The sequence below is a fragment of the Pinus tabuliformis genome, chromosome 4_1 (assembly GCF_031772625.1).
Source record: "Pinus tabuliformis cultivar Carrire ecotype Pingquan chromosome 4_1, CPIR1, whole genome shotgun sequence".
In the NCBI taxonomy this organism is placed as follows: Eukaryota; Viridiplantae; Streptophyta; class Pinopsida; order Pinales; family Pinaceae; genus Pinus; species Pinus tabuliformis.
In genome coordinates this window covers 371,305,252-371,318,945 of record NC_142303.1, presented here as the reverse complement: position 1 = coordinate 371,318,945, position 13,694 = coordinate 371,305,252, and the positions used below count along the sequence as shown (strand labels likewise).

General features: G+C 39.8%; 1 pseudogene; it reads left to right on the top strand.

Moving 5' to 3' along the window:
• The first annotated feature begins 12,479 nt into the window (after positions 1-12,479).
• Positions 12,480-12,887, top strand: LOC149175856 (actin-2 pseudogene; annotated as a pseudogene).
• The last annotated feature ends 807 nt before the right edge of the window (positions 12,888-13,694 follow it).

The following is a 13,694-nucleotide window of genomic DNA, read 5'->3' as shown; positions in this document are numbered from 1 at the left end:
TTCCCCCATCAAACTTGATCAGCTGATTTCGAGAGATCTGGTGGACTATTCTTCACACTGTCAGGAACAGGTAGGAGCTAACCATGAGCTCTTCATTTTCATTCCATCTTTTCCTGATTTTGAGCAAGTTTTCCCTTTCTTCTGAGCCCCTGGGGTTTGAAGAAATCGTTCTCCCATCATCGCACCTGCCCTATATCGAAAGGTGTGATGCATACTGAGCTGTACACTGGCCAGTCAGTATGCATCTCACCTAGTCTAAAGGGTGACCCGGATTTGGCATTGCTGGCTGGCGAGCAGTGGGGTGTGATAGGTAAAGATGATTTTACCATATCTTTGTTTATCAGTTTTATATTATTTTTGTGATTTATCAATACTAATTGAACCCATGTACTTGTGCAGATGTTGGGCTAGTATGACCAGCAGCACGCTTAAGGGCGTCAGCTGGCATTCTAGCAGGAGAGGCTATAGGGAGGGCTGTCCTTCGCGATCTGGACATAGCAGAGACCTTGGCAGTATTGCAAGATCAGATCGAGGGTCTTACCCTTGCTATTCAGGATGTGAGGACCGACGAGTTACCTCTGAGGCTGCAATGCCATACTACTGGCGTTCCGAGTCGATGGACTAGGCTCTTGCATTTGATTGCACAGGCGGTGACATGTTATCACCAACATCATTAGTATAGGATGCTATTTGCATTTACTTTTGAGTTTCTTGGTTGCATGACCGATTTTTCCTTGTACACAAAACATTATGTGAAACTATAAACAGTTATATATTTTTTATTTTCGGAGTTTATTTTGGTTAAGTTATGTGATCCAGTTGCAAATGTTGATATGAAATGCTTTTCTTTACAAATTCTGCAAATGTTTGTCTAACACATAATTTTCTAATGAATCAGTTAATGTGTTTAAGTTTCTAGAAATGTGTTGATATTGAATGGAATCAAACTGCCTTTCCAAAATCTTGACCCTTAGGAACATATGATAGATAGCTGGGTTTCGAACTGAATAGACGCCAGTAAGATATAGAATGACGAGTTGCAAATCTAGCCTAACAACAAGTCGACTTATGCCATGTGAAATGGCATCAGAGAGAAGCTCTATCAACGCACTGTATTCAGCGATGTTGTTCGTTAATTGACCAATACATATCCCTCTAAAACTCACTAACTCGCCGCTTGGATCAAAGATGGCCCAGGCTGCAGAAGATAGGTTCCACATTCTACGACTAGCTCCGTCGACATACCCAACGAATGTTTCCAAAAAGTCCGACATCTGCAATAAATGAAAAGTGGATTACTTAACCAAAATGACAACTCTTGACGAAAGAAAAAATGAAACAAAAGCATATCTATAAAGAGATTACTACACTTGATCAAGCATAGTATCGCTTAAGATACAACCCGTTTCGGGGTTGCGAAAGTGGAATTCCATCATAATCTACTAGCTCATAGGCTCCTTTTGCTAATACCCATTTAACAATGTAGGGGCCCATCCATAATGATTGGAACTTACCTACTCCCAATTTATCAGAGTCCTGATCGTAGAGTAAGACCAGGTCACCTTCTGAGAAGACACGAGGCTTGACATTTTTGTCAAATTGCGCTTTGACACGTTTCTTATGCGCCTCGTTAGCCAGTGCAGTGTCATGACAGGTTTCATCCAAGCGGATTAGTTGCAAGAAAAAAGCCTCTTCCTCTAAAGTTTCGAGAAGTAGATCAATTGCGAGCTTTAGAGATGAAATCTCACACTGAATTGGTAAGATAGCTTCCAGGCCATACACCAACTGAAAAGGTTTAAATCTGGTCGCATTTCTCGCCGAGGTCCTATATGCCCACAGAGCTAAGTACAGGATTAAATGCCAATCTCGTTTGTGGACTCCAATCATTCTTTGCAGCATGTGCTTGAGGACTTTGTTGATCGCTTCAACCTGTCTGTTAGCCTACGGATAATATGGAGTAGAACTATCGTGGGACAATCCTAATTTGGCAGTCAATTCAACCATCATGTGATTGCGAAAATGTGATCCATGATCTGTCACTATAGCCTGTGGAACACCGAACCTAGAGACTACATGATTGAAAAAGAAAAGAGCAACCGTTTCACCGCTGTTGTTTAATGTAGGCATCGCCTTGGCCCATTTTGTAAAACAGTCAACAATGACTATGATATACCCATGCCCCCTGACCGAGCTGGGTTACATGTGATGAAATCTATGCCCCATTTAACGAATGGCCCAATAGCAACTACTGGATGCAGTGGTGCAGGTGGTAATCTGGTTTTACGATAAAAAATTTGACAAGCATGGCAACTTGTGACTGCTATTATGCAATCTTTGAAGATAGTAGGCCAGAAGTAGCCTACTCGTAAGATTTTCTGTGTAGTAGCATAACCAAATAGATGCCCCCACATGTGCCTGAATGACAGTCATTCAAGACCTTTTTGGCCTCCTCATGCATGAGGCACCTTCGCAGAACTGTATCGACACCTCGACGGTAAAGTTTACCACCGACGATCATGTAGTCTTTTGCTTGGTATCGAGTACGTTGCTATTCTGAGCGAGAGGTGTTAGGCCTAAAGGTTTGGGTTTGGAGATAGATTAGTATATCTCCATACCACGGGTCGCTTGATGATATCAGAAACAAAGTTTCATCCACGATTGATGCTTTAGATGTTAAATCATTGGATGACAATGGGAGGTTGCAGAGTAACTCTGCGAAGATTAGAGATTTCTTTGATTTGGATGTGGTGAAGTCTAGATCAAGCTCTTGCAAAATGGCTATCCATTTTGAATACTTTCCCCATAGAAATTAACGTGACAGAATGTAGGTCATATGGTTGCAATCTGATAAGATGGTAGTTTTCGAAAGAGTATATAGTGTCGAAATCTCTGTACTGCTTGAACAGCTGCCAAAGCCATCTTTTCAACATAGGAGTACTTGCTTTCCGTATCATTTAAGTTGCGGATTAAATAATACATAGGATGTTCTATTCCATTATCTTCTTGTACTAAAACCATCGCGATGGTCATATCTGTAGCAGCGAGATACAGGTTAAAATATTTTTGATAATCAGGAGCATACATTAATGATTCTTTTACTAGGGAAATTTTCAAAGCATCAAAGGAAGCTTGCGCAACCTAATCCCAGTTGAAGGGTACTTCTTTTTTCGAAAGACGGGTATAACCTTTATCAATTTTGGCGTAATTTGGAATAAATCTCCTTAGAAAGTTTGTTTTCCCTTGGAGTTTTTGAATCTAAAGCAAATTTGAAGGTGGAGGCATGTCGATGATTGCCTGAACCTTACATGGGTCGAATCGAATTTCATCCTTAGAAAATACGAAACCAAGTAACTGACCTGAACCAACACAAAACACACACTTGTGTGGATTGAGTCGTATCTTGTAGTGTCAGCAACGTAGAAATATAGCTCTCAATTGCTGCGGATGATCAGTCCGCTTTCGCAAATGAGCTAGTAAACCGTCGAGATACAGTTGAACGATGTGTTTGATGTCGTAGAAGGCATAGTTCATTGCCCTTTGATATGTTGCCCTTGCGTTCTTCAAACTGAAAGGTAGTTTTCGGTACGCGAATGTGCCCCATGGACATATAAATGTAGTCTTCGACTGGTCCTGTGGGCAGATATTGATTTGATTGTATCTGGAAAATCCATCCATAAATGAAAAGACGTTGCATTCGGCACATTCATCAATTATCTGGTCGATGAAGGGTGTAGGGTAGTTTTCCTTTGGACAAGCTTGATTTACATCCCTGTAATCAATGCACACTCTAATCGTTCCTTGCTTTGTCATCACAGGAACAATATTCGATACCCAATCAGTGAGAGGAACAGGGTAACTGAAACCAGCATGTAAAAGTTTTTCAACTTCTGCCTTAATGGTAGCAGTTTTCTTCGGGTGAAATGGTCGAAGCCATTGTTGTACTGGTTTGACATCTGGATACATCTTGATTTCATGTTTAACAATGCTCGAGTCGATGCTTGGAATTTCTTCATAGGACCAGGCAAAGACATCTTTGAATTCATGAAAGAGAGCGCAGTATATTTCTAGTTCTAAAGGAGAACAAGATTTGCCAACATGTATATTCTCTAAAACATTTAGTTTGGTCGAGATATTAATGGCAATAGTTTCTTCAATATTGGACAGATTTCGCTCTGAATCCATCGTGTTTACAGTGTTCGATAGAAAATCAAAAACTAAAGGATGATTAAGGTCATTAGAATAATCCTCATTGTTATCTTGAGGTTAGGAACGATGGTGGTGATCTTCACATGGTGCCTCTCCTATCATCATTGACTGAATGATTCCTTCGTCTGTAGAATGTACATGAGACCAAGGATCATAAGAGGTACCATACTCTAGAGACCTATCTATCCAAACACTTGCTGAGCATTGATTTGGGTTTGCCACCCATGCCCAAAATATTGATTGCTACAACAATTCTATAGGGCTTAGGGGCAACACCTAGCGATGATCCATGCTAAAAAAATGTTCGAAATTCTTCTTAATCTTTGGCGATGTAGAAGATATCATGTGACAAGTTTCCACTGTGGCCACTTCTACCATATTACTCGGAGGCAGAAGGGAAAAAGTACCCATTAAGGAAGGGTCTTTTAGGAGACCTACTCTAATATTTTGAAGCGATTGAGAGCTTCCATGGATCAATGGAATGCTTCCGGTAACTTGAGAACTGTTGGGGAGAAAGGTTAGTTGGTCAATGATTGTAATTTCGCCTTGAAAGGGGAATGCAATCTTTCTAAAATATGTTGACACAACAATAGCCATAGCATAAATCTAGGGCCTACCTAGTAGGATATTGTAGTCAAGGTTTCCATCAATGACCTCGACTTCAATTTCTACTGCCTTGCCCCCCACTTCGATTTGCAAGTTACTTAATATCCCATATGGCATGTATGTTCTTCCATCAAATGCTTTTAATGTCATTGATGACCGTGACAAGGGTGGAGAGCCTAAGGTTTTCTAGCAACTCATTGACATAATACAGGTAGATGCTCCCTCATCAATGATTATTCGATGAACAGTTTTGTTGAGGGCTTTTACCTATATGAGGAAAGCAAGTTGTGCTGGTAACTAAGGTTCATATCCTTTATGATTAAAGGCCACTAGATTGGAATCCGCTGGATTAATCCCACCTATCGCTGATAACAAAGCCTGCTTTTGGGAGGGGCAATTTTGCAGTACTTCAAGTGTCGACATAGTGGATGGAGAATGGGTCAAATCCTCCACTATATTATAATTCAGTGCTTCTCGAGCATGAGGATTAAATGTCGATTTATGTACTACACCCTTAGGTGGTTTTATTGTTAATTTAGGAATGATTGGTGGAACAACTTCTGACGAAGTTGTTGTCAAACTACTGGGTTGATCTGTAGCCTTGTTGTTCGATGACTATGGATTTCAATAATCTTTATTCCTTGTAGATATCAAAGCGTCATTTTGATATTTTGAGATGGATAGCATAAGCACTTGGGATGGGGAAGCACGATCACTAGCAACCAGATTAGTTTCTATATTTAGAAATGGATCAGTCAATACCGCTGAGGTATTTGAAGTCTTTTTGAAAAACTTCGTGACTTCAGCTCAATGTGGACAATCTTTTGTGTAATGGTCCTCATCACATATGAAACATGGCTGATTAGGTTTCTTCTTTCTAGTAGGGTTTCCAGAAGATTTCTCAGGAGTTGAATCCTCTTGTTTCTTCTTTTTGTTTGTCCCTTTCTTCTTGCCCCCTGGTTTCTTAGGATTTTTGCCTTTGTCAGTTAATAAGGCATTAACTTCTGAGGCGAGAGGTTCTTCATCTACTTTTTGACTAGAAACCATATGGGCTTTTTTAGATGTAGCCTTTGTGGTTTTCATGCTTGTTGTACCTATCACGCCATCGCCAGCATGAGAGTCCTTGTTTGATTTAGGAGGGGGAGGAACGGAAAATTCTGGTCTAGGAGCATCAGGAATTTTGTCATAGAGCGTGCCAGACTGAGTATAGATCAAGTCTAAATATTGTGCACGAGCAATGACTTGCTCTTCAGTGACAACTCCTCCCTTAGCCACATCCTCTGTAATAGAGGGTAATAATGACTTTATAAACCATTCAGCTAAAAGCTGATCAGGAACATATGTCTTTACCATTCTTCGACGACACCGCCACTCATGAATATGATCAGATATGTGAGTGGCTATTGTCTGTTTAAAGTTGGTAAGGAGTTCTATCCCTGTTTCGTACCTTATGGGTAACTGAAAATGGGTTAAAAAGGTTGTGGCAAGGTTGCTGAAGTTATGAAACGAAGCTCTAGGCAATTTGATATACCATTTTGCTGCTGGACCAGTTAGCGTTCGTTGAAAAAGGCGAAGCCTAATTGAATCATCATTTAGGGTGTTGTATGAGCACCACAAATGGAATGTCATTACATGATTCGATGGATCTTCACCTAGATTTCCTTTGAATTTAGGAATATCAGAGGGAAGTTTATGAGGAATCGCTGGCCACCAAGGGGCATAAGCAATTGGATCATTTGTCAGCCGGTTTAGATCTGGTAATTCTAGATTTGCTACAAAGGGCAACTGTTGATTCAGGTTAGGCAAAGCATACCCAGGATAAGATGGAATCGCCTGAGCAGTAGGTCTTTGCATACCAGCATAATGTATCTGATGCTGGTAACTTTGATAAGGTTGATGGGCATCACCATTATAGTATGGTTGTTGATAACCATTTTGGAAATGCGGTTGCCCATTACTTACAAAGCCTTGTTTCTTAGGTTCTTGGTATGATTGCTGGAATTGCAGTTGTTGATATTGCACTAGCCATGGTTATTGGACCATTTGCTATTGTCCAATACTGGATGATTGACCAAGATGTGGAGTGATAGTACCTGTTTTAGCCTGAGTCATTCCTAGTAAAAAGACACTAACCTGAGGTTGTGATTGAATTGCGGAGACGAGAGGCTGTTGTATTGCAACCTGAGAGACTTGATGTTGACATACAATAGGTAGCGCTTATACCTGCGATACAATCACAATAGCAAGTGTAGTGGGAATATTCGACATAGGTTGGGCTGGTTGAATTGAATATACAACCCTTGGTTGTTGAGGCAGTATTGGTACCCACCCGCTTGATGTAATTCCAGTTTGACCTGAATTTTGTTGTAAACTCTCATATGGTTGTTCTCCAGGAGGGAACAATGAAAGGGCATACTGCCCCCCATATGGTGGCAATCCAGTACTTAAAGTGTAGATTGGCCTTTGAAGACACATTGGATCAACTTGTTGAGTTTCAACATAAGAAATACCAGATGAGATTCCAGATGAAGAAAAAGGAACATACCATGTCGTTGAAACAGTCCCTGAATGGACTTCGGCTTGTTGTTGATAACTAGTCAGGATAGATGGTATACCAACAAACATTGTAGGAACGATGTTGGGTCCCTATAATACTAGTGATTACCCCATTACTATTGTAGTTATACCCCTTATTTATATTGTTGTGCCCCTATTACCCCCATATTGTTATTTCTGTGCCCCATAGAATCCCTCTATTGTTATTTTTGTGGCTTTATATTATTATTGTTAGGTCGGCTAGATTATATTGTGACTCCTTAGACTCCTATATATAGAAAGGAGGTTTTTTCATTTGTATCATCCAAGAATTATTCATTTATGTAATGTAAAGGAGGTTTCCCCCTCAAAGAGGTTGAATTCTAAGGCGTTGATCTATCTTTTCTATCTTTTCTTGAGCTGGTTTCATAACATTTGGTATCAGAGCTTTGGGTTCTAGGGTTTCGCTGCTCCAAACAGGTCATCGTGGCATTTTCGCTATAACTTTTTTTTGTGACGTTTCAGAAGTTACAAAACGAACCCATTTGAGAAGAAATGGTGCTGAACCTTGGGTCCGAATTTCAGAGATTTTCGCGCTATATTTACGGAGTTATGATATGAGGAAGTTGGTCTTTTTGCAGACTCCTGAATTAAATTCCAAACAGGTGACCTGGGGAAAATCGTCATAACTTTCTCTCTAGAGATCGGATTGAAATTTTGTAAGAAGGTACAGAAAGAGGACAGAATTTAGTTTCTTATAAATATTTTTTAGATCCAAAGGTTGAAACAGGGACTCGTGGCACGTCGTACAAATTCGCTCTACTGAACTAGTCTATAATCAAGTCACTGTGGGAGATTTCGCATAATGCTTCCTTGGAGAATCCAATTTGGGTTAGACCTGTGGCATTGGAAAGAGGACATAGAGGACTACTACATGTAGCAATTTCAGAACTAGATGATTGGAAAGTATAGAGATACATCAGAGGCAATAAAGAGCTCCTACAAACTGAAAAAAGGTGTGTAGATTTTTTTAAATTTTTGCTTAAGCTTGGTTTGAAAATTTATTTTGAAGGAATTCAAAGGGCATAGTAGAGAATTATTATCGGTAACTGATGCCCCGAGGAAAGAAAATGCAAACACCTAATAAGGAACCTGAAAGCTCTAGCATGACTCATGAAGAAGAGGAAGAAATGCTACATGATATATCAAAATTACAAGAACAGGTGCAACAAATGTCATGCTCACAAAAGTTAACAGAAGCTAAGATAAATGGCGTGGAAGCTAAGATGAATGGCATGGAAGCTAAGATGGACATTTTGAAGATAGATTTGAACACAAATTTGAAGATAGGCATGGCAGATTTGAAGGCAGATTTGACAAATTTTCTACAAGAAATACTTACTAATGTTGAAAAGGTAGTAAAGGAAACTCATGATGAGAACAAAAGAAATGTTAATCATGATTCCATAGACGCTAATGTTGGATCGAAGACTCACGATATTCCAAAAATAGATATGAGGAAGTTTGATGGCAAGGATCCAGCCACATGGATATTACAGATGGAGCAATTCTTCGATCTCAATAATGTGCAAAACGCACAAAAGGTACGTATGGAAACTGTATATTTGGAACCAAATCAGTTTGTATGGTATCAATGGCTTTGCTCTCGTAAACAATTTATCACTTGGGCAATTTTTACAGAAGAATTGATAGCACATTATGAGGATACAAAAAGCAACACTTTTTTTAGCCAATTGATAAGTCTCAAACAAAAGGGTTCAATAATGGAGCACATTGAGGAGTTCCAAAAATTGAACATAAGGTAAAAGATATTCCAGAGGAACATAGGATTGATGTGTTTATAGGGTCTTTAAAGGATAATATCCAACATGATGTTCGCCTTTGGGAACCTGATTCATTAGAGAAGGCATTCAGGTTAGCAAGAAAAATGGAAAGCAAAATTATGGCAACTAGGAAGCATACCACTCACAACTATAAAGACGGAAGTGTTGTTGCCCCTAGTCTTCCACAACCTATAAGGTTGACACCACAACAATTGGAAGAAAAAAGAGCAAAAGGGCTTTGTTACAGTTGTGATAGCAAATACACTAAAGGTCATAAGTGTGCTGAGAAGAAATTATTCTACATAGATTGTGAAGAGGAAGAAGAAAAGGAGCAAGAAAGGTCAAAAGAAGAGGATATACTCTAGGAACAAAGCTTAGATGAAGAACAAATAAATCTGCCATATCTTGTAATGCATTGGTAGGAATTACCACTCCTCAAACCATCAAGATAGAAGGACAAATCAAGAAGAAAAAGGTAATAATGTTGATTGATTCAGGAAGCACCCACAATTTTATTCATTGTAGGGTAGCAAAAGAATTGAATTGCTTCCTATATCCAGCACCAGAGTGTCAAGTGATGATTGCAAATGGAGGAACAATAAATTTCTCTAGAAAGTGCCATAATATCAAGCTATCCATGGGAGAATATGTATTGAATAGCCCAATGCTTTCCATTCCAATGGGAGGTGCTGATGTTGTACTAGGAGTCCAATGGCTACAATCCTTGGGTACAATAGCTTTTAATTTTCAAGAACTTTTCATCAAATTTTATATGGAAGGAAAGGAAGTTGAATTAAGGGGTATTGCAGGGAAACCAGGAAAGATAATCAGCTCTAATGGTATGACAAAGCTTCTAAAAAAGGAGCAAAGAGGTGTAATTGCACAATTATGTTCGCTAGATGTTTCCACATCGGAATCATCTATTTCTCCAGATCTCCAAAAAGTCTCGGACAATCATTCCAAGGTATTTGAGACTCCCAAAGGTCTCCCACCTATGCGTGATCATGATCATGCTATTCATCTGATTCTAGGAAGTGTTCCTCCAAACATCAGGCCGTACAGATATCCCTATGTCCAAAAAAGTGAAATTGAACGTATGGTTGCAGAAATGCTAGAGGCTGGTATAATTCAACCGAGTCAAAGTTCTTTCTCTGCTCCAGTAGTATTGGTGCACAAGAAGGATGGATCATGGTGCATGTGTCGGATTATAGGGAGCTCAACAAGCTCACTATTAAAGATAAGTTCCCCATTCCTGTCATTGATGAATTATTGGATGAATTGCATGGATCAATTTACTTCACCAAGTTGGATCTTCGTTCGGGATATCATCAAATCAGAATGAAGATTAAAGACATTCCGAAAACGGCATTTAGAACTCATGAGGGTCATTATGAATTTTTGGCCATGCCTTTTGGCCTTACCATTGCACCTTCAACATTTCAAGGTTTGATGAATTCAATTTTCAAACCATTCCTTAGAAAATTTGTGTTAGTATTTTTTGATGATATACTAATCTACAACAAGTCTTGGAAGGATCATGTTGAACATGTTGACAGGGTGCTACAACTATTGGAGGAGAAACAATTATATGCAAAAAGATCCAAATGTTTCTTTGGAGTCCAGGAGGTGGAATATTTGGGTCATATTGTATCTCATGAAGGAGTTAAGGTAGACCCTAGCAAAATTAAAGCTATTAAGGAATGGAAAATCCCCACATCCATAAAGCATCTGCGAGCATTTCTTGGGTTGACAGGGTATTATCGCAAGTTTGTTAAGAATTATGGGAGAATAGCAGCACCTCTAACAACATTATTGAAGAAAGATGCATTTTCATGGACTCCGGAAGCAACAAAGGCCTTTGAACATCTTAAAGAGGCAATGTGCCAAGCACCGGTCTTAGCTACACTGGACTTCACAAAATCCTTTATTATGGAATGTGATGCTTCAGGAAATGGAATTGGTGCTGTTCTAATGCAAGATGAAAGACCCATTGCTTTTGAAAGTCGTCCAATCAAGGGAAAGTTTTTAAGCAAAGCTATTTATGAGAAGGAAATGTAGTTGGAAATAATTAATTCCTACTTGTCTATGGTTGTAATTCTCCATTTGAGGAGTTTGTTCCTATATAATAGGGATTTAGTTTTCTCTAGTTTAGTGTGTGGTTGAGAGAATCTCTCAACCACACTAGTGTACGTCCAAGATAGAATTCCTATTTTGAGACTATTGATTGTATAAATATCTTGTAATTTCCTCATTCATTAATTAATAGAAAATATATTGGTTGAGCTGTTTTTATCTTGGTATCAGAGCCTGCGAGGGCCTGGCCCCTCCTGGGCTGAGGGAAATAATTGGGAAATATATTTTTTGTTTTAGTTTTTTAATTGTCCATCATACGTCTAGACCTATGTGTGAGACCTGCGCAAACTTGTGAAGCAAATGCGTGTAGTGAATTTGGAGAGCGTCAGTGACAACTCTCGAAGAATTCATGGATCGTGATGACCTGGTGCCGACTGTGGAGACTCCTGTGGTGAAACCGATGTGAGAGGCAGTCGTTTGTGGATCGAATTCCATAGGTTCATTGCAACGACAATTAAAGGACCAGCGTTCAAGTGGAAAGGTTTGCTGGTGAGGTTGTGCGATTGCGACGACGATTAAAAATGTAAATTGGGTTGAGTGATTAAAGAGATGGAGCTTCTGTTCATTGGAACTATCATCTGGTGGTCGTGGAGAGTTACTGAAGGTGCGATCCGACCCATAGAGACCTGTGGGTTATATTGGGTGGATCTGCGACATCAATTTTTTTTTCTGTGCTAGAGTGATGCAGAGCCATCTCCTATTGGAATCGACTTAAGATTAGAGCTATCCAATGCGTGCTTTGTTCATTGTGTGGAGGAGCAGTGTGGATTGTGCAGATCTGTGGAGATCCGCGTGTTTGAGAGGCGTGAAGCCTGTATCTGCTGCAAGATCTGAAGAGATGTAACTTGGTTGAAGCAATATCGAGTAACGACGCCTGTTAATGATGCATAGCGCAATCCGCGGTATGTCTGCCAATGGGAGGAAATGTGTGCCAGTGAATAAGCTGTGCTGTCTGGAATTTGCCGGAGAGTCGTGATAAAATTTCTGCGTGGATTGTATGCCATTTGATGGTTTGAATTAAGGTTTGCTTCTACTTCGGATTTCATTTCTCAGTGAGGGAAAGGACAGAAGGAAAGAGTTCAGACGATGGGCACTGCACGCCGTCAATTTTCGTCTCTATTTCGCGTTTGCAGTTATCTCGCAATTTAATTGAAGATGGCTGATGCAGAGGATATCCAGCCCCTTGTCTGTGACAATGGAACCGGGATGGTCAAGGCTAGATTTGCTGGAGATGATGCTCCCAGGGCAGTGTTTCCAAGTATTGTTGGTCGCCCTCGTCATACTGTTGTCATGGTGGGGATGGGGCAGAAGGATGCATATGTACGTGACGAGGCTCAATCTAAAAGAGGTATTCTTACTTTGAAGTATCCTATTGAGCATGGTATTGTTCTTGATTCTGGTGATGGTGTCAGCCACACAGTTCCCATATATGAAGGATATGCTCTTCCACATGCTATTCTCAGGCTAGATCTTGCTGGTCGGGATCTGACTGATGCTTGGGTTGATTTGTGTATTTATCGAAATCATTTATTGAGGAACAATCCTGTGTGCTTAGATTGTTAAGAGTGGATCCTGGTTCGAATCTTGATTAAAATGTATAATGTCTCTGTGAATGTGATATTGTGTTGGGATCTATAGATATCCAAGAATGGAGCCGACCACTTATGAGTTGATTTGTTTTCCATAACCAAAGATTAGTGTGACCTGATTCATAGAACAATAGGATTGATAGAGCGAATGAATCATGCCTCATCAATATATATTTTATCTGTTACAAGGCCGAGGTGGATACACATTGCCTATATGAGCATCAATTCACAGAATGATGCTATGGAAATGGGTGACCGAGTTGACAGTTTGAAGAAGCTTGTGTTGAGCCAAGGAATGTCCCGCTGCCATGAAAAAGAAATATACGACATTACCTAATGTTGGCAATACTCCATGCACTTAAGAAATGGCGACCCTACCTAATGGGAAGACACTTCAAGGTAAAAACGGATCATGATAGCCTTAAATACTTTTTAGAACAAAGATTATCCTCTAAAGAGCAACAAAAGTGGGTCACAAAGATGTTGGGTTATGACTTTGAAATCATCTACAAAAAAGGGAAGCAAAATGTGGTGGCAGATGCACTCTCAAGAAAGGATGAGGATGTGGAAGCATTGTTGTGTGCCATTTCTATTATCCAACCAGATTGGATAAACAAAGCAAGAGAGGAATGGAAGAATGAGGAAGAAGTGTGGTCACTTATTCGAAAGATACAACAAGATTCCAGTACGTATGATACATTTAGCTGGCAAAATGACTCGTTATGGTACAAATATCGCTTATACCTCTGTAAGAATTCCCAGCTAAAACAAAAGATTCTTA